The sequence below is a fragment of the Diabrotica undecimpunctata genome, chromosome 2 (assembly GCF_040954645.1).
Source record: "Diabrotica undecimpunctata isolate CICGRU chromosome 2, icDiaUnde3, whole genome shotgun sequence".
In the NCBI taxonomy this organism is placed as follows: Eukaryota; Metazoa; Arthropoda; class Insecta; order Coleoptera; family Chrysomelidae; genus Diabrotica; species Diabrotica undecimpunctata.
Window position 1 is genome coordinate 14641503 of NC_092804.1, and position 27470 is coordinate 14668972.

The following is a 27470-nucleotide window of genomic DNA, read 5'->3' on the forward strand; positions in this document are numbered from 1 at the left end:
ATTATTGTTTTCAGCATTTTAACTTTGTATCGTGACCTGAAGATGCTTTGCATATTGTAGAAAGCGAAACCGGTCGTCCGATTAGTTAAATTAAATTGATTGTGAGTAAGTCTAACTTATTATTTCTTTCACCTTTTACAAATCTATAAATTCCAGAGCATAATATATTATAACTTACTAATTATTGCTGTATCTGCAACTAATTCAACCGGACTAATTGTGAAATCATCTCTCACATGTGCTACACATCGCCGACTGCAGGTACATTCTCATTGAGATTCTGCCGTAGCGCCTAAGTCAAAGAAGAAAACTCAAAAGTCTTCTGACCGCAGTGTGTAGTGCATCTTCTTAGAGACGCTGAGTGTGTTCGTTGTGACATCTCGACCACCGCAACCGTTTAGCGTGTTACGCACGTTTAATGGACAATCGAAAGTGTTAATTTTTTTCGTGGGACTGATCTAGTTCGAATTATTTTGTGGATTAGATTTTTGGATTCCCCGCTGGTGAAGTAGGTCAGTTAAACATGTTTTGTTATGGTTTGGTGAACATGTCGTGTTTTTAGATTAATGGATTTTTGGATTTATATGAAAATTAGAAGCACAATTAACTTACTTTTACAAAAGTAATTAATTTTTGTACAAGTGAAAATTACAAAGCTTTTTTAACTAAAAACCTTTATAAACTTAAAACATTTGATACTGCTTACGTTTTTTTTATTGCCGGTTTGATTGTGGGGTGCCAGTTCGGTTTTCATATTTTTATCAATCTGTTATATTCTTTTGTATTTCTAGCTAAACCTTTTAATTTATTTAGCTACGTTTTTTTCTTTCTTCTTTATGTGCCTTCTTCTCTAAGAAGGTGGGCAATACCGCTGCTCTAAAGAGATCATTGGAAATGCAGGTAAACCAAGTTCATCATTTGCTTAACCAGGAGATGCATCTTATTCCACAACTCCTTCTAGTCTGTGGTCTTCCTTGTATTATTAATTGTAGCAAGTTATGCCATGCCATGTCCCAGATATAGCAATTTTCTAATTTTAATGGTATTTAAAACTCAATTCGCGACTCTATCCACCCCACTTATTTGTAATATTCTTCTGTAGGCCTATAATTCAAAGTGATCTGTCTAAAACGTCTTTTCTTAATATCCAAGCCTTCAACCCATAAAATAATATGGGGAACATGTAGAAAGAAGCCTTATCTTTAGAGAAAGATATTTTCTTTGTTACATTTGTTTTATTTGACCTAGCCAGATTTTTCTTCACAATTTTTGCTCTATTTTCCAGGAGTAATAATTTTCATTAATCATTTTTCTTGATGTATTTGAACCACAACTTGATTGTGTCTCTCCAATTGTGATAATGATTAAATCCTAACTTTTTTTTGGAAACTTCATTCTTCAGTCACTTCTGTCAAATTTAGTCTTATAGGAATCATTAGGTGAAAAATATGTCCTTCGTATATTGATATACCTGTTAGAAATGGTAGATCTATGTTGCTCTTATTGCAATAGGGGACAGACTATCTTTTTCAACACCTTTGTTAGAAAATTTGCCGAGAAATAGATCGTTAGAACCATCTTTATATGTACAATCTACGAACCCCGAAATGACTTCCTTTGAAATCTGCTACTCTAGTCGTCAGAGACGAAAATGCCACTTAACCTCTAAAAATTATACGAACAAGCTGAATTTTATCGAGAATATTAATTTTGGATCCCCAAAAAGATGCAAAAAAGTTTACCACTTTTACTCCCGGGCTTCTTCCTAAAATCTCTCTCGTAGGGGGTAAAAATGCAAAGAATCGATTTACCAAGAATCTGTATGCCGTAGACAAAATGTTTGGTTGAGTTTAGCGACAGTACAAGCTGAATATAGCAGCAAATGTCAACCACGAAATAAAATATTTCGGTTTGGCAGTGTTGGGATGTTTTTTATAATGCATATGTTGTATGCTTTTTCTGCGGCGTACAGATTCTTGGTAAATATATTTTTTTTGCGCTTTTACCCCCTACGAGAGAAGTTTAAGGGGAAGCCCGGGATTAAAAGTGGTAGACTGTTTTGTATCTTTTTTAGGGTCCCAAAATTAATATTCTCGGCAAAATTCAGCTTGTTCGTATGATTTTTAGGAGTCAACTCTCTGACGACTGGACTATGGTAAAATTAACTTCTTTATTTTAAGGGTCATTTAAGGACAATTTTGGCTACACGAATAATAGAAATATACACTTGTACAGCTAATTTTTTGCGCTAAAAACAAATATGTACTTATAATTTGAAAGTTGCATTTCGTTAACACTGTTTTATCAACCGTAAAGTAACATTGTTATAGTTCATACATAGTAATTAAATTTACTTGTATAGTCATTTTTATAAGGAAGAATATTCACAATGCGCTTCAATTTTCAATCATTTCAAAGTTTCTAATTTTGGCTCTCTAATAATCCTATACATATAGGAATATTAGATTTTGACCAAAGTACCTACAATAAAATATTATTTCTCTCTCTCTCTCTCTCTCTCCAATGGCGCTACAACCCAAATCGGGCCTTGGCCTCCTCCAAACCATGCCTCCAACCTTGTCGGTCCCGCGCCGATCTTCTCCAGGTTTTTACGTCTAGCAAATTTTGCGCGTCCGCTGCCACTTCATCCTCCCATCTTTTCCGTGGCCTTCCTTTTGGTCTTGCGCCATGCATTTTACTATCAAGGGCTCTTTTCGGCAATCTTTCTGTCTCCATTCTTACTACATGACCAGCCCAGCGAAGTCTCTGAAGTTTCACGAATTCTGAGATCTCTTTGAACAGTTGGTAGAGTTCATGGTTATACCTGGATCTCCATATTCCGTTTTCGTTAATAGCTCCAAATATCTTTCTTAGGACTTTTCTTTCGAAGACTTAGTTTTCTTTTTGTCTCTTCTGTCATCACCCATGTCTCGCATCCATAACATACTATTGGTCTGATAATAGTTTTGTAGACCCTGATTTTCGATCTCCAGTGTGTGTTTTTGGAGCGAAACACATGATCGAGTGAAAAATAAGCTTTGTTTCCCTTTACTATTCTTCTTTGGATTTCTGGTTCTTCTGTTCCATCCGTGTTTAATGTAACTCCTAAATATGTGAAACTTTCTACCGTTTCACATATTTAGGAATATTTCTAAAATATTATTTATTAAATAATAAAACCAAGTGATATTACTTAAAGGATCGTTCTCATTATGTTACAAAATAAGTCTCATTGGTTTCTTTAAATAGTTTTATTTACTTAATTGTTGGCAACAACACAAATTATTTTTATTATAAACTTTGAAATTTTAACTTATTATACTAAGTGACAGAATGAAGAAAACCCAATAATATTGAATTTATTACGACAATTTTTTGTACATATATTTGTTAGGGTTAAATAAAATCCAAGTGTTGAAAACATGTAAGGAATTAATAATTATGTTGGACCTCCACGATGTATTCTGAACTCAAAAGTAAGTCTGGTCATACTCCTAATAAGATGATCGCTTTCATTTTGATGTATCTCATCCCAGGTTACTTCCAGCTCGTGCCGAAGTGCTGTTAGATTCGGTGGAAGATAAAGTAAACAGGGTATTTTCCCATAAATCCCAGATATGTTCAATGGGTGAAAGATCGGGAGATTTAAAAAGTAAAAAAATTGACTTGGTTGTTTTTAAAATTGGCCAACGTAATTCTGGCTGTATGCGGTCGCGTATTAACTTGTTGGGAAAGTGAGTTAGAAGCCATCCATATATAAAGCAGAAATGTGGATCCACCACCTCCTGCATGTAACGCATGGCGGTCATATTGCCTCCCATGAACTCCAAAGACTTCCAAAGACACGTCTTTGCATAGAAAATTAAGGATATTGTCTTTCATCACGTCGCCTTCTAACCCTTACATCGCCATTATCCATGACCAACTAGATTCATTACTAAAAAAGACAATAGTATTGTTTTTGCGGTCCCAGTTCAGCCGTTCTTTACATTAATAAATCAGTCGATCACTTCGATACTTATGAGTGAGAGATAGGGCAAACTGGTTTTTAATTGGTTTGTTAGTCACGTGATTTAACGCTATTGAGAATAAAAAAAATGCCGATATGCCGCCAAGTGTTTACGTATTACAGCAGCATCGTCCTAAGTGTGCACTTAATTCCTCGGGCAAGTTTTTTTTAATTAGAATTAATTTGTTCCAAATTACAGGTCGATATCAACATCATCCAGTTTTGAAAAGCCTAAAATTGCTCTTGTATTTTCTCTCCAAAAAAGTAACAAAGGAATAATATTATCTGATTTTGTGTAGAAACAACTGTTGTATTAACTGCCATTAGTGAAATAAACGAAAACTTTTATATCAATTAAAATTTTCTCTCTACATATCTGAAGTATACAACCTAAGAGTTTTTTTTAAGAGTTGTTGAAGTACCTTTAAATTCTTTAGCTTTCCTTAAGTTAACTGACATGGATTTGGAATCTATATTTTTAGTGTAAGAAACTGGTTCTAAAAATTCACCCTTATTTATCCACTCTTTAGACTCCTTTTGACAGGACGTAATGATTTTTTGATACCGTTTCAGTGTGCATACGAATGCTTTTGACATATTATGCACTAGGTAAACCAGAAGCAATATTAGTTAGTGCCAAATAGCTGCAAGCTTCCAACGCTGTTTATATTTTTGAATGGCTTTTTGTGTTTTTACCACCTTTTCGTCCAGATGTTTCAAATCACGTATACCTTTTTGTTCAGTTATCGCCTCCACCAAATAACAAACAAATAGAACTAAATAATACACATTTTTTCTTCACATATGCACAATTACAACGTCATATCGTGGACACCTGAGTCAAACTTCCGCTTAAACGCCCTGGGGGTTAATTTTTTAATATTTATTTTGTCAGCCAAACTCGAAGAACTAAAGTTTAGTTTCATTAATTCACATAACTTCATTTCTCTCTCTCATTTGTCATTTCCCCATTGCTGGGGATCGTGATTTCTTCCAATATTTCTAACAATTTTTCTCTATTGGTCTCCATCTTCAGCTGCTCTGAGAGCTTCACAGAATGAGTTTCCAGCTAAATTATAATTTGGTCGGACCATCTGGTTGGTGATCGTTTTCTTGATCTTCTTCCTGGAAAGTTTCCAGAAACAATTAATATCTCCAAACTATTGTCACCTCAAGTGACCGAAAAATTGCAGAATACATTGCAGAAATATTGTGGACAGCCTTTTTTTAATCTCGAGTTGGTTTAGAATGGAAACGTTTGTCCTATGAGCTGTCCAAGGTATGTGCAGCATTATTCTTCAGCACCACATCTCAAAGGCATCAATGTTTTGGCGCTCCAAGCGAAGAGTTCAAGTCACTGCCCCGTATAGAAATATTGAGAGTACAAGGGCATTCACTAGTCTCGTCTTGATATTTTGAGAGATAGATCTATCTTTCCAGACTTTAGTTAGGTGACTCATCGCATTTTTTGCCATATCAATACGTCTCCGAACTTCTGCTTCACAGGTACCATCTTTAGTTATACTAAACCCGAGATAGACAACTGTCTACTATCTAGTATTCCTGTAACATGTTAGTCAAATAGTGTGGAATCTGTCGATCACCATTATTTTTGTTTTAGCTTTATTGATTTTCAGACCAACTTTAGTGCTTTAGTACTCAACTCTTCGCAGGAGATTAAACATTTCTTGCTCATATGCTGCTATAAGTGAAGTGTCATCAGCAAATCTTAAATTGGAGATTTTCCTACCAGTCACTGTTACTCCACCGGCCCATCCATCTAAAGCCATCCTCAATACATGTTCACCATTAATGTTAAATAAGTCAGGTGACAAAACACATCCTTTTCTAACACCTTTCTCGTTCTTGAATTGGTTTGAGAACTTCTGATCTAGTCGGTCGGTTGCTATATTGGACTGGTACAGATTTTTAATAAATGTCACCAGGTGCATTGGTGTGCCCATTTCTATTAAAATGGACCATAGATTTATCCAGCTGATACAACCAAATGCCTTTTGGTAGTCAACAAAGCATATAACCATACAAACCATAGGTACTTGAAATTCTCTAGAGTCTCAGGTTCAGGATTGGTTTCCGTGTACCTTTACCCTTTACAAACCCCGCTTGTTACTGAGGTATTTGGTAATGTAGATAGATTTTTAATCTGTTTTTATTAATATGCAACAAGACTTTACTAGCATGTGTTATTAGTGACAGTATGCGGTAGTTTTTACATCTGGTATTAGTTCCTTTTTTGTGTAGCAGGATATAAATTGAGGTACAACAATCAGATGGCCATTTTCCTGAATTCCAAACAGCGACACAGATAAAATGGATGATAAATAATCCTTTGCTACCTAGTAACTCTAGTATTTCACCTGGCATTGAATCAATGCCTGGGGATTTATTTCACTTTAGCGATTTAATTGCATCTTTGACTTCAGCGAGTAAGACTGTAGGTTCTCTAGGGAAATCAGAGGGCCACTGATTTTCTGCAGATACCTCGTTATTTTTATATAGCCCGCCACAGTAGTTTCGCCATATTCCCAATATTTCGTCAGTATTGGTCTTTGGATTATCTTCCTTATCCATTACAGACCACGTTTAAGATTTAAATTCTTTGGTAAGGAGTTTGATCTTTTCGTTAATATCGATGGTAACATCGATGTTAAATGAAAACATCGAACACCATTTAAGTATAGATTACTGCTTTCACTGGCTGGCAAATCCCAGCAACGAAACAGGATAAAAGGAAAGCTGCTATCAAAACTGTTATTTTTACAAGATATTGATAAGCATTATTGGGACTTGTAATTTTAATATATTACTTATTTGTTTTTTTTTCCTTCTAATAATTTGGTTGTGTTTAAGATATCTATCGAGAGATAATTTTTAATTCTTTCATATTAGGTTAAGGTTGCACAGTTACACTACGTTTTTCACATAGACGTATATATTAACATAGACTCAGCAGTCTGTAGAGCTAAGTGACGACACCATCTTTTTTTATTGTTCGTTGTGTCTCTGTCAAGAGAGGGACACAGCGAACAACTGCAAGAGATCTTGTCTTCAGTACGCGCGGACGGTATGCTCGGTCTATGTTATATACGTATATGGTTTTTTAGCAATTAAAGCATGTTTATATAATACTTATTTAATTTATTATTGTCGCATTATTTAACATTTGCAAAAACATCGATGTTTCTATAACATCGATGTTTTCTTTTCGATATATCGTTACTATCGATGTTCAGGTTTGATGTTACCATCGAAGCTCAACATTGATGTTTTTTACCGATGTCGCATCCCTAGATCAAAGTGCTCTCACTGTCATTATTTACTTGGTCTAAATAAAGAGCCTTTTTTTAGGTTTTTTTTAGAAGTAATTGATTTTTGATGGATTTAGAGACATGGCTTTTCTTAGGTGTCATTTTTTGGGGACTTTAAAACTAAATCGAACGTTCAATACAAGGAGTTGATAACTTCATTGTCATGTCTTAAAACTTCACTTAACTTTAACAACACAAAATAATTATGTAGTCCGTATCTACGCGTAATCAAATGGTAAGTTTTATGTCGAGGCTGCTTTCTGAACACCCATGTCATCATAACACCTTAGCTCCGTGTCTGTAGAGCCATGTAATTCGAAAAGATTATAGTTACTGCGTGTCGTTTCCATGGTAATCGCATGCCATTATTGGGTGTTACGAAATAGGCCACGAATATAATGCAGATGATTATTATAAAATTAAGTTCGGTTAGGTAAATATATTTTAATGGAATAAACTTTCAACAGGAAAAGGAACGAAATCTCAAAAAATACGTGTAAATATAAAAAATGAAAATATTAAATAGAATTAATTATTTGTACATCATTTTTAAGGGAGGGCGGCACACGTCTGCCCTTCGTCACCAGTTTGCGCTGTTTCTGCAGCTTTGAAAATAAACATAATATTAAAGCGACGATCTTAAATGCCAAAAGCAAGTATTAATGGATTAAACATTGAATACTACTTAAGTAATAACTAAAGTAGTTAAAAACTTATCGATGACAACAAATTACCACACATATTATCACAATACAGAATTATTAAGACTGTAATTAGTCCATAATTACATAAGCATTTATTTTATAGTCTAGATTAAACTTTTTTGACTGATAACAATACATTATTGATGACAAAACCCTTTAAAAATAATCAACGTTTCTTCTTTTAACGGTACCATCAGCCAAAACCATTAAATCGTATAATTTCATCATCCAAAGTCGATAAAATCTTCATTAAAATATTAACTTTCTTGTAAACCATAAAACAAGCTATAAAATCGCATCTCTTTTTAATGGAACTCAAATATATGTCACATGAATATGTAAACACCAAAGAGCGGCCTTGACATCGACTGTAGTGTTTCTAAGAAAAATTTCTTCTTTCGTCGGCACAATAAATAGCCGAGAAAAAGCTTCCTGACCATTTTCAGCGGTAATCAAAATCAAGTACACACACACAGATTTACGGGTGATTAGTTTCCGTAAGCCGCAACTTGATTTTTCCCAGGATTTTTTGTTTTATTAAATGATGCGTGTAAAGGAATATTTTGACTGATGAATATGAATTAAGCCTTACCTATACGAACTGTTAATTTTTGACTTGCGTTATTGATGGTTGGTTAATTTACTTCCTTGTATAGATTATGCTTGATCATTGTGTAATATACAGTGTGTACACAAATGCTCACATAAAATAAAACTGCAAAGTTTGGGACGAAATTTTAGAATCATGTGCTGTAAGTCAGTTTTACAAAAAGCTTCTTTGGGGTGCTAAAATTCTTTGAACATAAATTTAGTTAACAAAAACTTACAATAAAGTAAATAATTACGTCTTTAAAGTAGTTAAAACTAACCACATAATAAGGTCAGATGATCCTTAAATTACATAATTACAGTAGCAAACAGTATAATTCTTAAGACACTAGGTTGATTATAAAGGATTACATTTTTTAAGGGAACGTACAATTATTTCCCAGCTCGAAAAAGGGGACCTTACGCCCTGAGAGGTGACAACCAACTATTGCCAGAAGGAAGTAAAAGTTGTTATGAAATGACAAGACCTTCAAGACAAGTGACAAGTGATAGGTAGTTTTTCAAAAGTAATCAGATAATATGTGCTCATTAATGCCCATATTTATAGTCGGTACTCAAGTATCGGTCGATGCTTGAGGTCGACCTTGAGTCGTTTTTGTGTTTTATAAACGAATCTCAAGCACGAAATCGAGCTTGAGCACACAAAAATGACAGCTCGTTCTCAAGCATCAAATCGACCTGCCTTGAGCACGGGATCCTAACCTAACTTGTTTCTTTATATTTATACTTTTTTTCCAATTCGCTTCGAATACAATATACTTTTTTGTATTTTGATATTATGGATATTGTTGTTCAACTTTCAGGATTGTCATGACAGCTTAATATTTGATCAAAATTGTTTAAGAGTTAGAATGGAAAGGGGACAAATTTCAGAATTATTAATAGGTGAATTATTATGAATAGTGAATATGCATCAGAATTATTCAGAATCTATACTGGAACCAAATGGCAAAGGTGAGGATTGATCAAGACCAATATACGGATGAATTTGAAATCCGAAAAGGTGTCCGCGAAGGCTGCATACTCTCTCCGATGCTTTTTAATTTATATGTTGAAAATATATTTGCGGAAGCATTAGAAGACACGGAATTAGGCATTAAGGTGAACGGCATACCAATTAGCAACCTACGCTATGCGGACGACACAGTGATTATAACTGATAAATTGGAAGATCAGCAGTTATTATTTGATAGAGTGAATAGCATAGGTAATAAATATGGCCTCAAAATCAACATTTTGAAAACGAAATATATGGTCATTAGCAGAAACCCTCCAGAAAACCCGACAATATGCATAGGTGACGATCGCATAAAACACGTGAAAACTTTTAAATACCTTGGCACCACAATCAATGACCAATCGGATCCACAACAAGAGATAAAAACCCGAATACAAATGGTAAGACAAGCTTTTGTGAAATTCAGACCGCTCCTATGTAATCAAAACCTAAATTTCGAAATACGCTACAGAATGGTCAAGTGCTACATATGGTCCATCTTGCTTTATGACATGGAAACGTGGACTTTGAAAAAAACATCTATCAACAAACTTAAAGCATTTAAAATGTGGTCATTAAGAAGAATGATGCGCATACCTTGGGTGGATAGAGTTCGAAACGATGACGTCCTTAAGAGAGCCGGCGTGGAAAGAGAACTCTTTAAATTAATTAAAAAACGCAAGATTGGTTACCTTGGGCACATATTGAGAGGAGCAAAATATGAAATACCACAGTTAATCCTACAAGGGAAGATCGAAGGTAGGAGAGGAGCCGGCCGCAAACAATTATCCTGGTTAAGGAATATTAAAGAATGGACAGGAATACACAATACAGGCGAGCTGTGTCACGCCGCCAAGAACAGAATTCTAGTAATGAGATAGTCGCCTACGCACTTTGGTGTATGGCATGTTAAGAAGAAGAAGAAGTGAATATGCATGCATGCAGCACAGGCACTATCTACTTGCTACAAAATAGGTTATTTGATAGATATATCTTTTTAGGTAATGATCAACAAAATAGATATAATAGTGCACATGTAAGAAATGTTGCCAAAAGGCTATTTAGAACCTGGAAAATATGGTTTCCCTGTCTGCAATGAGGCCTACAAATCAAATTAAATACATATCTTGCAATAATAAGTGCTACAGCAGTACTCTGCAATACTTATATGTTTACAGGAAAATAATGATAGTGATGATGATTTTCTAGAAAATACTGATGTGCCAGTAAATAGAAATGTTAATGATGTGGAACAAGGTTTAAATTTAAGGAGATATTTTATTCAACAATGTTATGCATGAGAATGCGAATATATTATTGAATACTTATATTATGTTAAATGTAATTCTTTTTTATTTTATTTGTCAAAATGTAGTTTTTATATTTTAATTTAAAATAAATGAGGGTTATACTATACTCAGACAACTTAAGCAAGTATATCTTTATTGAGTTCAAGTTGTCTCCCTCCTTTTAAATAAGTGTTTATTCCTTTCATAAAACCTTTCCTTATCAAATATAAAATTAATTACACATTTAAAATATTAATATTCTTTATTTAAAAATATATTTATAAACCTTAACGATAAGTAAATTTGAAAGTAACAATTTATAAACTAAAAAATGGAATAATATCAGGCTTGTTAAATATAAAATAATATAATAATCGCTTTACAACCACCATAGTATACATTAAAAACAAAATCACCAAAAAAAATATCCACAACTATAGTATTTACCTTTAGAATTTTTAACAGTTTTCAATATAATACATACATTCTGTACAAAATAAGAAGCCTACATATAATAATTTTTGTTGAAGAACAATGAATAATTGTATTGTGAATAGTTAAAAAGTTAGATAAATATTTGGGTTGATGTGATGACGTCATTCAATCAATTGACTTAATAAAATGAGTTTTTTTACAATAAATCAATAATAATAGGTTGAATTTAGAGAATATACTGTTGATAGTATGAGGGTTTTATAGACATGACCGAAAAACTAGAGATTCTAAATAAATTCAAACAGTGTTGATGGTTGCCTATGTGTGAGTATCTGTACAACTTCAAATTTATATATGTATGCATGTATGGAGAACTTGTAGTTTCAAGAGCAAAAGGGTATATGAATATTGTGAGAGTGTAATGACATTGATTATAAACCACCCAATCAATGGTAATGATTTATGGGGTGGTTTATAATCAATGGTAATGATTTAAATTATCGTCCTGAAGTGAAATTAAAAGAGCGGCTAGTAATGGTAAATTATTGTCAGAGTTAAGAGACAGTGTCAGTATAGAATGGTTTAGAATACAAGTAGAAGGTATTTGTCTACGGATAGAATACGGGTTAGGGGACCATCCAACCTCATTATGTGGCTAGTTGAAACTTCTTTATAGACGTAAGTATTAACCACATTTTCACTTTAACAGTCAAAATTTTTCCGTTTTGTTGTTCATTTTTAAGTGGTTATACTTATTTAAAGATTTTTCACTGATGATGATCTGATAGGATCGAAAACGTTCTGAAAATTTATAAATCCATTTTGGATAATTTTAAAAATTTTAATAAACATTTGATACCATTTTACAAAAGAAAGTTTTTAATTAATTGTAAGTTTTTTTAAACTAGTGTATACAGCTAACCACTGGTAATTTCCTCTTTAAATTTTACATTTAGATTTGTTCTGGAACTGTTTTCTTGTGGCATTTTTTACCAACACAATTATATATTTTGAAAAAACATTTTTTGAATAATATGTTTTCTACTGTATAGGAAGAATACAACATCGTAGTTACCTGATTTTTGTGGGTATTGATAAATTATGACATAAGAACAGCTGAGCCATTTTTAAAGCAGAAATAAATCACATAAAATAAAATTATGAGAAGAATTTTACCATGTAAAAAAAACAAAATATGTTAAATTTATTAATGTCTTATATTTTGAAAACGATTTCCTAAGTGGAAATCGAAACGTCAAAATAAACTTATTTTCAAGTAAATTGCATTAAAATACCAAAAGAAAATAGCCTCAAAATATTATCTTGGATATAAATACAAATTTAGTAATCAAAGTTTATAATATATAATGGAAATAGCACAGCGAACAGTGCATATATGCTGCTATTTGAACTCAGTAAATATGCTACTAATTTGTCAAAAGATATGCTTAATTAAATCTAAGGAAAAGCTCTTTTACAAACGATATAAAATCGATAAACTAAACATTTTATACTTTAAATCAGTAGAAAGATTAGTAACAGATAGCAGAAATTAAATACAGTGATTTTATCGCCACCAACTGCCACACTAGTTGGTATATATTTGCTATTAGCCTTTGGTGTAAAACGGTAACAAAATCGCGCCAAATGTTGTGGCACACAACACTACACAAGAGTGGTTATACACAAGAGTGTAGATTTGGTATGCACTTTTTGTATTTTACTGCAAATGAAGTCAGTTTGAAACAAACGTTGCGCAAATTTTGCCATTTTTTACGATTCTCGTGGGATCAATAAAATTTATCACTTTCATTAACCGGTCGCTGTGGAATTTCCATTGTCATAGCCTAATCTTTAAAACCCATTGTAGTGTCTTTCGTATTTAAAAGACGTAATTGTAATTAACTACCTCATTAATATTGTAATAACGTAATGAAATAATGTAAAAATGTTTTATTTCGGAAAAGTATACAAACGTGATCTTTTTATGAATCCTCGAGTGAGAGCCGTCGTTCAGCGTCATACCAACTTAAATTTCTTGTTAGGGAGTTTTTCATGAACATAACACCCATAACATGAAATTTGGATTTCAATGCCGTCTTCGTGAAAGTATTTTCCGTGACTTCAGATTGTTTGTAATGTGAAAGTTTTTTAGACATATTTCTAATAAGCGTAGAAAGCGTTTTTTAGACATATTTCTAATAATTCATATTTGGTGTCAAAATCGTAATTTCATGTTATAGGTTTTGAATATTGGGCTCTAACAATGGAAATTTCACAATGAACGGTTAATGGAAGTAATACATTTTATTGATTTTACATAATATAACGTTTATTTATTTAACAGCTTTATATAAACTGACTTCCTTTGCGACAAAATACAAAAATTGCTTACGAAAGCTGTATTCATTACATTTAAAACGAATTATGATTTTTGTGGATAGGACACTCTAATCAAAAGATGTCGAATTTTAACCGTCAAGTTGATACAAAATTTATTTAAAAAATTCAAAACCGCTGGTCGCTTTAAGCCTTTTTTCTTAGAGAACGGTTTATTCTACAGAAAATCTTTTTTCTACAGCGTACAGATTCTTGTTAAATCGATATTTTCCATTTTCCCTCCTACGACGGTAATTTTAGGGCAAAAACCTGGGGGTAAGGGTAGTGGTGTTAGATCCCAATATTGTTTTGGGTCCCAAAATTGACATTCTCAGCAAAATTCAGCTTGTTCGTATGATTTTTAGAGATTCAGTGGCATTTTCGTCTCTGACGACGATTAAATCATTGAAAATCAGAATACGCACTAGTATATTTTTATACCAATTTAAGTTTAATTTACTATTAATCATTGAAAATAACCAATCAAAAAAACTTTCACCAACAATTTCTTTCAAAAACTATATCGATAACTTCTTTTGGCGCCACAACAAATAACTTTTTTTGGGTATTCTGTGCCATAATGTAATTATCGACAAATCGCAATAGTGTCGCACTAAAAACTCGCCCTGTATATTTCTTAAGTTAACCCATTAAGTACTTAATTTTAAAATTGTGAAATTTGCTGTAGTTTTTAATTTTTTCTATAATAGGGGTGTAAAAATATTGTACATATCTAATCTTTTAAATACCTGTCTGGCAATAACAATATTACACCCTGTACCATAATGACACAGTAGTCCCCTATACTACTAAAGTAAACAAATATTTGAAAAGATGTATTTTATTGTTAATTTTAAAAAAATTATGAAAAAATGAAAATTGCTTACAAGGCCTCAATTTTGTTTGTGGAAGTCACTAAAGCACTAAATACAGAACCATATATTGGATTTGCCGCATTGTGTTTTCACAGCGCTCGATTGTGCGTGACTTCCAGTACAACGTCTTTGTTTTTTATTCGGAACATATTTAACATAGTGATCACTGCGATCGTACCTAATATCGACAGCAATTCTGCTTTCAGGTGAATATGTGCATGGTCTTCTAGCAGCTCTAGGTAGGTTTTGAGGTAGGTAGCAGCTCTAGTTTAAATATACTTGTGGTATATCTCTTCGAAAATTCAATTGGGGTGCACGTGGGTGATATATATTATCCACGAACTTTGGATATATGTATTTAGTAGCGAAGTAAAGATGAGCCACCACCATTTCTTGCTTCTAATTCCAACTCTATAAACATTTGTATTCGCATCCATTTGATCGGTACATTGCGTTGTATTTTCCAATACAATTAGGTCTAAGAATCCCTATTTTCTTTTTTTCAGTCGATGAGTAGCGGCTCTCATTCGATACTGGAGAAGCGCAATTCGTAAATACCGTGCAGAAGGATACAACATAGTGTACTTGGATGAATCATGGGTAAATATCGGGCACAGTGTGAAATAAGAATGGGTTGATAAAACAATTACATCTCATCGCGATGCTTTTGTTCGTGGTCTGACAACAGGATTAAAAGCTCCAACAGCTCGTGGTGCACGGTTCATTTTATTGCACGCAGGATCTACCAGTGGATTTGTTGATGGAGCAGAGCTCACGTTTTTAGCAAAGAAAAATACTCAGGACTACCACGACGAAATGGATGGACCGACCTTCGAAGATTGGTTCGAAAATAACTTAATGCTAAATTTGCCAGAAAAAACTGTTGTGGTAATGGACAATGCCTCCTATCACAGCAGAAAGTCAGAACAAATTCCCAACAGTTCAACACTAAAAAAAGATATTCAAGAATGGCTTCCGTCAAAGGACCTATTTTTTGAAGAAGACTACCTAAAATGCGAGTTACTTGATGTAGTCAAGGCCTTCAAAGCAAAATATGACAAGTACATAATAGAAAATATTGCCAAAAAGCACAATGTGAAGATTCTGAGGCTCTCACCCTATCACTGTGAACTCAATCCCATTGAAATGGTTTGGAGTGAAGTGAAACAGTATATAGATGGACGCAACGCGAATTTTAAAGAAGCTGAAATGCGAAATTTAATTACAGCAGCGTACCAGGTCATTACGCCAGAGAAATGAAAAAACTATGTAAACCATGTAATAGCAACAGAAAAAAAATGTGGGAAATTGACAATTTGTTGGATGATATCGAACTAATTATTATAAATATAAATAACGGAGATAGTGATGACAGTGACGATAATAATAATGATGATTATAGTGAAGCACAAACTAAATGTGACAGCGATTGACAGAAAAAGAAACTAAATATAATGGTGTACAATTACGATTACTTACACACGAAATTAAATACAATGACTTCTTTTATTTTCAACTTATTTATTAGTTTTATTTTCGGATATTTCTACGTTTTGTTACTGCCAACATATACAGTGCGGTTTTTAAAAGTCCTTCCCCCCCAAACTTTTGAACGGAACAATACATAAATAAAATGTTTCTTTATATTTTAGTTTTATTTTATTCGATTTTATTTAAATCTATAAACAAATGGTTTGTATCGCTAGCACATACTGTAGAATAAAAAACAAACTGCTTGTGTGACATAAATAAAAGGCATTTCTTAATTTCTATTTTATTTTAATTTAACCCAAGTATGTTGTAGCAAATATTATTTATGTTTGAGAACCACTGACAGAAGGAAGCCAGGCAGGATCGTTAGTGGGCATTAGTACTTAAGCTACCCTTAACACAAAAGATGGATTAGGCTAAGTGCATTTCCCTGTACAGACTAGTCATTTTGAGAAAATCTATAGAAAAGGCAATTTTAAGTTTCAAATTTCAAGTTTCAAATGATTTAATTTGTATTTCGATTTTATATTTTATTTTGATTTATTTTATTTCGCAGTTATTTTCGATTTGTATTTCGATTACTTATGCCACCCCCATTATGTAATTTGTTGTTCTCGGTATTCTAGCACGATAATCCTTGATTGTACCTATTCAATTCTGCAAGAAATATGAAGCCCGTCTAGTTTTTTTGGATAATACAGACTTAACACAACTGGTGTTTGATAAAAAACCATCAATTCTTACAAATAACATCTTGTAGACGCTTAAAAATCATTAAATCTCACAATCTATTTAAAATAATGACTACTCATACCTTGCTTGTTAACAAGCAGCCGATAACCGTGATATTTTTTATAAAATCAGAAATCCGCGGGAGTAATAATTTATGAAAAAGGCATGAGGTCAGGTCGATTGGATGGAATTTTAAAATATTTAACTGTTTTATGATAAAAAACCTCTCAATGGTGTATAAGTCTGGTCTCGTCGGTTTTACTAAAGACACAGAAGATGAATACTTGATAGGATATTGTTCGGTCAGTAGGTCGGAGGCTTCTTTGTTGCCAATTATTATACTTTTAGTGTTTGTTTTACGATCTAGCTGTTGTTTTTTAAACAAAAACAAGAAAATTATAAAATAAATGTTTGTTTAAATAAGCTGTAGGAATAAATTTTATTTAGTTTTAAAATATGTACTACATTACATTTTATAATGAGATCACAATATAATAGTTTTTTTTTCTTTTATGAGTCTCCAGTCAAAAATAGTGTTCCAAAGTTATTTTTTTTATGGAATTTTACTTTTATAATTAGTGTATAATTGGAACTAAACGTAGGGGATACCGGGGCTAGTCGCCGCAGTTTCGATATTTTTAAATGTAATTACTATTTTAAAGGGAATACGCCACAATTGGAGTTTAAAATAACTTTATTGAAATTTCAATTTCCACTTTGGTGGAAAACGACGCCAATTCAAAGGTTGGAAGAGAAAATATAGAAAAAACAAAACATAACATGAGGCGAAAGTAAACATACAAATACAAATGATAATGACCAAAGACTGATTAAATTCACAATTGAAAAAAGAATGAAAATAATAATAATAATATAAGAAACTCAATTTGGATTCCGTAATGGCGTATGTACCCGTGAAGCTCTATTTACATTCAACGTACTAATCCAGAGATGCTTGGATGTGAACCAAGATATGTACGTCTGTTTCATAGACTACAACAAAGCTTTCGACAAAGTCCGCCACAAAGAGCTAATGGACGTCCTCAAAGCAAAATAACTACAGCACAATGACCTTCGAATTATAACAAATCTATATTATAAACAGCGGGCACACGTACGCATTATTGAACACACATCAGAAGAGTTCGAAGTTAAAAGAGGAGTGCGACAGGGGTGTGCATTGTCACCACTACTATTCAATGCATACTCTGAAGAAATTATGAAAAGAGCTCTTGAGGGAGAAACAGCAGGAATCAAGGTCAATGGAACACCAATTAACAACATTAGATATGCAGACGATACTATCATAATAACAGACAACCTCCAAGACCTCCAAAAGCTAATGAACAAGATAGTTGAGTATGGAGAAGAATATGGATTATCAATAAACACCAAGAAAACTAAATTTATGAGAATATCAAAAACCCAAAATAATGATGAAAGCCTGACAATTAACGGTAGTGCTTTAGAACAAGTTGAAAACTACCACTATCTTGGCACAATAATTAATCACACAAACGATTACTCCAAAGAAATCAAAGTTCGAATAGAGAAAGCTCGTACAAACTTCAATAAAATGAGAAGGGTACTTTGTGCAAGAGAACTAAAATTGGACTTAAGAGTTAGGCTGGCAAGGTGTTATATTTTCTCGACTCTGCTTTAAGCATTTGAAATGTGGGTGTATAGAAGAATCCTGAAGATCTCATGGACCGAGCATGTAACAAACAACGAAGTCATGAGAATTATCAACAAAAGAATGGAAGTATTGGAAACCATCAAGACACGAAACCTGCAATACCTGGGGCATGTTATGCGTAATGAGAGATACAACCTACTTCAATTGATTATACAAGGGAAAATCCAGGGCAAGAGAAGTGTAGGAAGAAGAAGAATCTCATGGTTGCCTAACTTGAGGGAATGGTACGGATGCACATCAATTGAACTATTCAGAGCAGCAGCATCTAAGATCAGAATAGCCATGATGATTGCCAACCTCCGTCGCGGAGATGGCACGTGAAGAAGAAGATTACAGGAGAAAGAATATGTAAAAAATGAAACTAACCAAATAAATCACATCTTATTACAAGAGAAGTTCTCCAATTTAATAACAAATGTGAAACATTCAGAGGGAAAGACGTAGACTCTGATCATTTTTTGGTTAGAATTAATATGAGAGATGTAATAATTAAGAGCATATGACAAACAGTATAAAGGAAACAACGTCGACGAACATACCAAGAAAAAGAAGATTTAGAAAAAACCTCTGGTTCGATATCGAAAGTAGAGCGGAGTTAGAAAAAGATCAGATTGGACATTAAAAAGCGATTGCAAAAACAAGACGACCTAGATTGGTATGCCGAACTACGAAAAAAAAATGAAGAAAATTCTTAGGGCGCAAAAAAGAAAGTATATGAATGATACAGTAAAGAGTATTGAAGAAAATTACAAAAATAAGAACGAAATAAAAATTTCTACAAAGAGGTAGATAAAATACATTAAAACTGGATACTGAATATTTCGAAGAGTTGCTAAATGGCGGAGTGACTAATGAAAAAAATTATAATGTTCCTAAACCCCAAATAGTAGAAGAAGAAATACCAAATCCCACAAGAGAAGAAATTGAAGAAATAATAAATGATATGAAAAACCAAAAAAGCCCCAGAGAGAGCGGCATTGAGGCATAGAACTTAAAATATGGAGGTGAGGCATGATGAATCCAACTTCATGAGTTAATAGCAGAAGTGTGGGATGCCGAAGAAATGCCCCAAGACTGGAATAAGTCTATTATAATGCATATATACAAAAGAGAGATAGAACTGAATGTGCAAACTCTAGACGAATATCCTTCTTAGCGGTAATATACAAAATGCTCGTCATACCAATTAAAAAACGTCTAAAAATATATGTGGAGATGAATCTAGCGGAATAACAGGGAAGATTTCGAAGATCGACAACCGATTAATAATATATTATAACAAATCCTGACGAATTGCTATGAATACAACATTTCAGCACAAGTGCTTTCTATTGATTAAAAGGCCGCCTACCATACAATAGGCAGAAACAAATTAATAGAAACGGTAAAAGAATTCCAACTACCAGAAAAAATAGTAAGATTGGTAAAAATAACAATAAAAAAACCATTTGTGCGGTGAAATGCAGTGGTACAGTCTCAGAAGAATTCGAAGTGAAAAAAGATGTTCGCCAATGAGATCCGTTGTCTACATTGCTGTTCAATGTAGTTCTAGAAAAAATTGTGAGGGTTAGTGGAATAAAAAGGTCCAGTACTCTTTTCTACAAAAAGCACCAATGTTTAGCGTGCGCTGATGATGTTAATATTAAAGTTAATATTAATAAATCCAAGTACTTGAAAAACTCAAGGAAAAAAAGGAATAAACATCAGGGGCTCCTTTAAATTGGAGGAGCAGGATGTATCAGTTGAAGAATTCGAGAAGGTGGATAAATACTTATGTACTTGAGTACCTTTATTGACCAGGCATGTATAAAAGAACCTGAAATCAACCTGGAACTGACCAAGAGCAGCCGATGTGCTGGGGCCATGAACAAAATAATTAAGGACAAAAATATATCTCGTAATATAAAAATAAGAGTATACAAAACTATAACTAGACCCACTATGCTATATGCTGCCGAGACATGGACTATGATTAAAACCATACAGAACTGATTGAAAGCATAAAAAAGAAAAATACTTCACGGAATGTTTGGTAAAAGTAGTAGAGGAAGAATGGAGAAGACGACCGAATGTAAAAGTGTAGTAATTTTATGCTAACCCTACAATAACAAAAATAGTGAAAAAATGTAGACTATAATGGCTCGGACATCTAGAAAGAATGCAAGTAAATAGACAAGTCAAGAATATTGGTTGGAAAGTACTCGAGGGTAAAAAAGAGAGGAAGATCAAGAAAGAAATGAACTTATGTAGTGATGTTGATAGGTAAGAACAGAAAACGATGGAAATTATCCATCTAGCAATGGGCCTAAAGGCATGTTAACACTATACATACATACGTCTATTTCAACTCCTATCTCATGTTAGCTTTCGACTACTTTACCCCGAAATAAGTCTGTATAATGCTCTTTATTTCTAATATTTATATTTTCTCTGTCTTGAGTTAACTGTTTGTCTTTTTTAGTCTTTTAACCTCTTTTTAAGGGTCCAGAATTGTCTGTTATTTATTTTATATCCTTCATTCAAGCTAAGACCAAATTATTCCCTCATTAATCTTTTACCATTTTGACTGCCCCTTTTGCTATATTTCTTTTTGTAACATATTTCTTCTTATCGTTTTCTATAAATGTTTAGTTGTGTTTCTTCCAGACAGTTTTCTTCTTCTTTGTATATCTATAACATAAAAAAATGTTGTAGGTATAATATTTAAATATTATTTAGAGGTTTACATTTAGACACATTTATAGAACAGATAATGGCAATGGAAAAGCAGATGCAACAAGTAGATAACGAAAAAAAATTATTTTAGAATTAACAACAAAGTATTTTGAGTTATTCTTCTTTAAAGTAATTGCTTAATCTGCTCTACATTATGTGAATTATATGATGCCTTACAAATATTGTAACAAACTTCATTAACGACTATAACGTTAACATAATCAGGCCAACAGTTTCTATTTCATCTACCTAAAATCATCAAGCGTCTGTTCAAATGCAAATGTGAGAAAAATTTGATTCATTCTGTAATGCTTTCACTTGAACAAGTGTTATAGTAAACAACACGATTAAAACTACCGACTTTTACCGCCATATTTGAAAAAAACCGAACTAAAATGGTTACACCATACTGTTAGCGTTGTCATATCTTCATAGAAAGCCTTAATTTTTCTCTCCCGTGCGTTGTTCTAATCACGTATTCTACGTGAGTTTGTATTGCTAAAGATTTCGATAGGTATACGCTCTAGATACAGACATTTTCCGGGTAAATGGAAAGTTTTAATATTATATAAAAGTTATTATAGAAAATAACGAGGAACTTTGCTCAATTTCGCTAAAGTAGTCAATATCTGATTAATATTTATATGGCTAGCCTATGACAGTAAAGGATGATTTTTCGGAAGAAGGCTGATACAGGCACTACATGTTGCAGACACTCACTAATGAGATATTTAAAACATATATTTTATATTAAGTGAGGCGGGAATCTAACACGATTCTGTTTTATTCGTATTAATGCAGAAGATATGTTTTAGAACGTCTTTTAATGTCAGGATAAAAAGTTTACAAACATTAACATTACTAAGGGAAAATTCACAGTCGTTTGCTGTTTACCGTAATATTAAATACAAAAAGTAGTATAAAAACTTCTTTTTCGTAACAGATATATTTATATAAAAATAACCAATGCAGATATCCTCTATTTGCCTGCCACATGGCATCTTTTTCAAGTGTCATCTCCGCGACGGAGGTCGACTTAACCCATTAACGCCCAAATTAATTTTTTTTCCAAAATAAAAAAAAAAAAAACATAATCTGTGTTAGTTGTTACATTAGAATCAATATTGTATAATAAATTATTTCGATTATTTTATTAGCTTTTCGAAATAAAGGATGATCTATAAATAGATCGCTGAGCGCAAGATTAAGTCAGAAATTCCAAATAATCGTATTAGATTTATGTGTTTTATTTTAATGATACCTAAATATTATTATTACAATACAATGCTAGAACATTAAATAATATTATATTCTAATTATTATGGCGTATGATATACTCCAGTCACTGTGGAGGAAAAGAGGTCAATACCTCTAAATTTTTTATAACTGAATCGATTTTGCTAAAAATTTGGAATTAGGCTTATCTTACCTCCCTCTTCAAAAGTTATATATGCGCTAGGTGAGCTTTTTATTTTTAAGGGGTGAAATCACCCCTTATTGAAAATAATGAAAAAAATTTATATTAAAGCATTTTATGGATTTAAATCGTGTTAAATTAGGTAATTGAAATATTGTCAATTATAATAATGGATATTGTGTACATTCTCAACCCTTAAATAATCTTAAAAACCACCCCTGTTAATAAAAATAATTGTAAAAAATCGTTTAACAGGTTCAAACGCTTTTGTAGTGCATTTATATCATCTATTACAATGTACAATGTAATTCTCTGCTTATATAAAATAATTTTGGTTGATTGCAACACTTCAACCCTTAAAAACTACCCCCTATGTCAAAATATATAAAAAAATCTTTTTAAACAACTTCAAAAGTTTTTAATGTACATTTATATTCAAAAATTCCTTTCTTATCAATAAAATATATTTTGATTGGTTGCTTATTTTCAACCCTTAAAAACCACCTCTATGCTCACGAAACAAATTCTCCTTTGGTAAATGTCTAAATAAAAAAATTAAGTATACTCATGATGTTTTTATTATAAACATATATATATATATATATATATATATATATATATATATATATATATCTATATATATATATGTATGTATGTATTATATACATATTTGTGTGAGTGTTAGTGTGTCTGTTACCAGTTTTTCGAATATACTTGAATAAAGCATTTATATATACAGAAAATAAGTTGATGCTCCAAAATATAAATAACATGCTCCAACATTTTTTTAGAATAACTCCGTTAATTTTTAAGCTACAGTGTCCATTAAAAAAATATGTTTTTTTTTAAATAAGGTAATTTTTTAAAAAATAAGGTAATTTCAAAAGCTACAAGACTAAGTAGATTAAAATATGTTAAAATTCTTTCTTTTTAAATAGTAAAGGGCCAAAGTGCTGATTACAGGTGTGTCAGCCGCTGTATCTCAAACTTCAATTGGCTATATCTCTATTATTTTTTGAGCTACAACAAAAATAAAAAAATTAAAATTTTTGTTAAGAAAAAAACAACATTTTGGTATAGAACCATTTTTCACGTATCTCTTATAGTTTTAGATTTATTTTGAAAAAATGTAAATTTTTAGATAATAAAAAAAAAGATTTTTTAATTTAAACATGATTTTTTCAAAAAATACGCATTTTAAACAGGCTAAATTTTTAAAACTTATAAATAACACTAAAAAAAATGAATTGTAGAGGATATACGTTTAATTTCAATTCTGATCGAAATAGTGTTACTTATACTGCTCGTTTTTTTTTAAACGCTAGAGTAATTCAAATTCTTTCCTTCGTATTTCGCTTTGTTTTAATCGAAATGGCTTTTAGCATAGCTCATTTTAAAGGTTTTTTCTAGCTCTTTAAAAAGTGTTGTATGAGTTTTTATCAAAAAAAAATCCATTTTCCGATATTTGATGTTAAATGCTTCGAGTATAGTATCCCAAAAATAAAAAGTCATCTTCAAACAATTATAAATCGCTTAGTATTGTACTTATAAAACTTAATAAAAAAACAATCTCTTTGTTTTTTTATAAGCTTTATTTTTGTTTAATATAGATTTTTCAATAAAACGCTTTGTTTTTGAGTTATTCGTACAAAATCATTGGAAAACATGTTTCTTTTTTTGCGAAAAGTTTAGTACGTATAACTCAAAAAGTATTGATTTAGCGAAAAAAATTTATATGACATTTTTTGTTTAAAATTTGATTCTCTATCAATTCCCGGGGTTATTTTGAGTGTAAAAAGTTCAACCCTCTAGATGGGGTGCCAACCACCCCAGGGGTAGAAGCACACATCGGCACCATATAACTTATGTTTTTTGAGTAATTTACTACCCACTGTAAAAATTTCAGATAAATCGGTGCAGTTATAAAATATTTAAAGAAAAAATGCCACAGTAACTGGACTAATAGTGAAGAATGCAGTTCAAATAATAGGATATGCGGACGATATAACCATATTAGCAACAGCTAAAAGGGCATTAAAGAAAACCTTCCAAGAAATAGAAAACGAAGCTAAACTAAAAGGACTGGAAATAAATAAAAATAAAACAAAATACATCAATGTAAGCAAGAAAAAGAAGACACAATGACAGAACTGACAATAGATGTACACAGTTTCGAAGAGGTTGAAACATTCAAATATTTGGGAGTACTAGTCAATAGAAGAAATGAAAGTGTAGATATGAAAAGAAGAATTCAAGCGGGAAATACAGCGTTTTATAGAAATAAAAAAAATGTTTAGAGATAAGAAAATAAACCGGAACACAAAAATGAAAATCCACAAAACGACCATAAGACCAATGGTAGTATATGCTGCAGAAACATTTACATTAACAGCAAGAGAAGAAGAGCAATTGAAAGTTTTTGAGAGAAAGACTATCAGTAAAATATTGTGAGCAAAGAGAGAACGAAGAGGATGCAAGACAATGGATGAATCACGAAATACAAGAATGGATGGGTCATGAGAACATAGAGCAATAAAAGCACAAAGAATTAGATGGTATGGAGACCTAAACTGAGATGGAGACTTAATGAGTATGGAAATATAAATATATATATATATATGATAGTCGAAAAGTGCACAGAATAACCATACATTTAGAGAAACAAGTTAGGAGTCCTTTACAATTTACAAATTGACATCGTCTCTGCTGATCTTGATGTCGAAAATCTTCCTAACTTCAGGTAGGGAACTGCAATGGATCTTCAAAATTCTTTTATAGAAAGTGACTTTTCTTCCACTTTTTTATAAAGTTGGCAAGCGTTGACTACTGCCATGTCTATAAATCGCGTTATGAGACACCAGTACCACTTTTTCTCTGCTGATCTATACCACCCATAAACTAATTATATCTGTTAATTGCAGCTGGCTGCAACATGGGTGTTTTTGATTTTTCGTTTTTATTCCACCTTGATACTGAAGCCAGTGGTTTAATTGTATCAAAATTGATGGCCATTGTGACACATTTATTATTGTTCAATCTCAGCAAGAGTATTTGGTTTTGAAATCGAAAAATGAATTATTGCAACTTCGGGCACATTTTTCAATGTTCTTGGTAGACTTTAGTAGTACACCTAAGATTCTGTCATTACGTAAAGTGCCTATTACACAATAACATTTTTTCTTAAACCTGAAACTAATTTTATGAAATTGAAGAAATTATCAGAAAATATTTGATGAGAACTTGGCTTGGTGACAATGAATAGTATATTTTTGACCACATGTGTTACAAGCAGTTTAAAAGCTTGTTGTTCTGCTGCCTCTTTTCCGTAGTAAAGGCAAATTTATAGCAATAACCGTCATCTCCACATATATCCCATACTTTATATCCAAAACAAATTGGTTTTGAACGGATAAATTTTTTAGCTAGTGATGTCCATAATAACTACTATTATTTCAGCTATGGGCAAATGCCATTTTTGAAAGTTCGAATTAACAATGGTCAATAAAGAACGATTTGTCAAACTTATGATTTTGGGCTTCTGAATTATCCTGAAGGTGTAAAAGAGACTTCAATTCTAGATAAGTATTCCGACTCATAGCATGTTTACAAGAGAAGTTCATAAGTTTTCTTGTTCGCTACGATAATCTCGTTCGCTGAGCAAAGTATGGTATCCCGCAAAAATTAGAAACCCAATATAAGTAAAATTGTATTTATTCTTTACCTCTTTAGCATAGCGAATTGTTTTGGTTACAATAAGATTCTATGATTTATCATCAAAAAGTTGTTGGTATAAAAAAGTATTTTACAGGAGTTTTTCCTTTTGTCACTCACAACACGTCTTAAATTTTCAATATATACGTCACCATTTTTTGACAAATTGTATTGCGGACGAGTTTTTTTTTTAATTGATCTTTAGTTTTTGTGATTTCTTTCTTTCTTTAACAACAGAACAGAAGATGTCGATAGCCCTTCCAGCACCTCATCGCTTTCTTCTTCATTTTTTGGATCTTCTGGAGGATTCACCATCATTTTCATATTACCAGAAATAATGAGTTACTTCTGGCCAATCAATGTCATAATCGGCAATGCCGTCCTCATCCGATTGGTCATCAACTTGTCAACTGGTCATCGATGTCGTCTGAAAAACAGTACTACAAGGCTTCTTTCATTGTCTTGAATGGTTTTTTGTTCATCAAATACACAGGAAGACAAGATGATCTACACATAGATCATTGGGCGGTAATGAGTTAAGATACCTGATATGGCTGATCTGAAAAGTTCATTTAATGTACATGCGTATACTCTCTTAAGCGAGTGGTTTTGGATCTAAGGGATACTTCGGGATATTTTCGTTTATTTTCATTCTAATTTCCTCCCTCAACTTTTGTATCTTTATATAAATATGTGTTATGTGCCAAAGTGTCTGATGTCACACATAAAAGAGGTTTGAAAATCAACTTCATTTCCAAAACATGTTAAATCCTCCTGACCAATCCGGTGTACATAGAAAAGTCCATGATTCGTTAAATAGTAAGCAGCTAAAAGAATAATATTGGCTCTTGCTTTATTTTGTTCATTAATATAAAAAATTCGTCAGAGTCATAAGAAGTAAACTAGAAAGGCATTTAAACGAGCAGGTTGGTGAATACCAGGGAAGATTCAAAAAGAGCAGATTCACCATAGATCAAATATTCGTATTAAAAATGATTCAGAGTAGTACGTACGAGCAACAGTTAAAGCTAAACCTCCTCTTTATAGATTTCAAACAAACTTACGATTCTGTGACAAGGAGG

At 32.3% G+C, this 27470-nt stretch overlaps 1 protein-coding gene across 1 annotated transcript in view; it reads left to right on the top strand.

The window, feature by feature from the left end:
• The first annotated feature begins 292 nt into the window (after positions 1-292).
• Positions 293-27470, top strand: part of f (espin protein forked) — a 334034-nt gene continuing 306856 nt past the window's right edge. Inside the window, exon 1 of the mRNA XM_072522331.1 lies at positions 293-512. The gene's annotated coding sequence lies outside the window, so the exon portion shown is untranslated. The remainder of the gene's footprint in view (positions 513-27470) is intronic.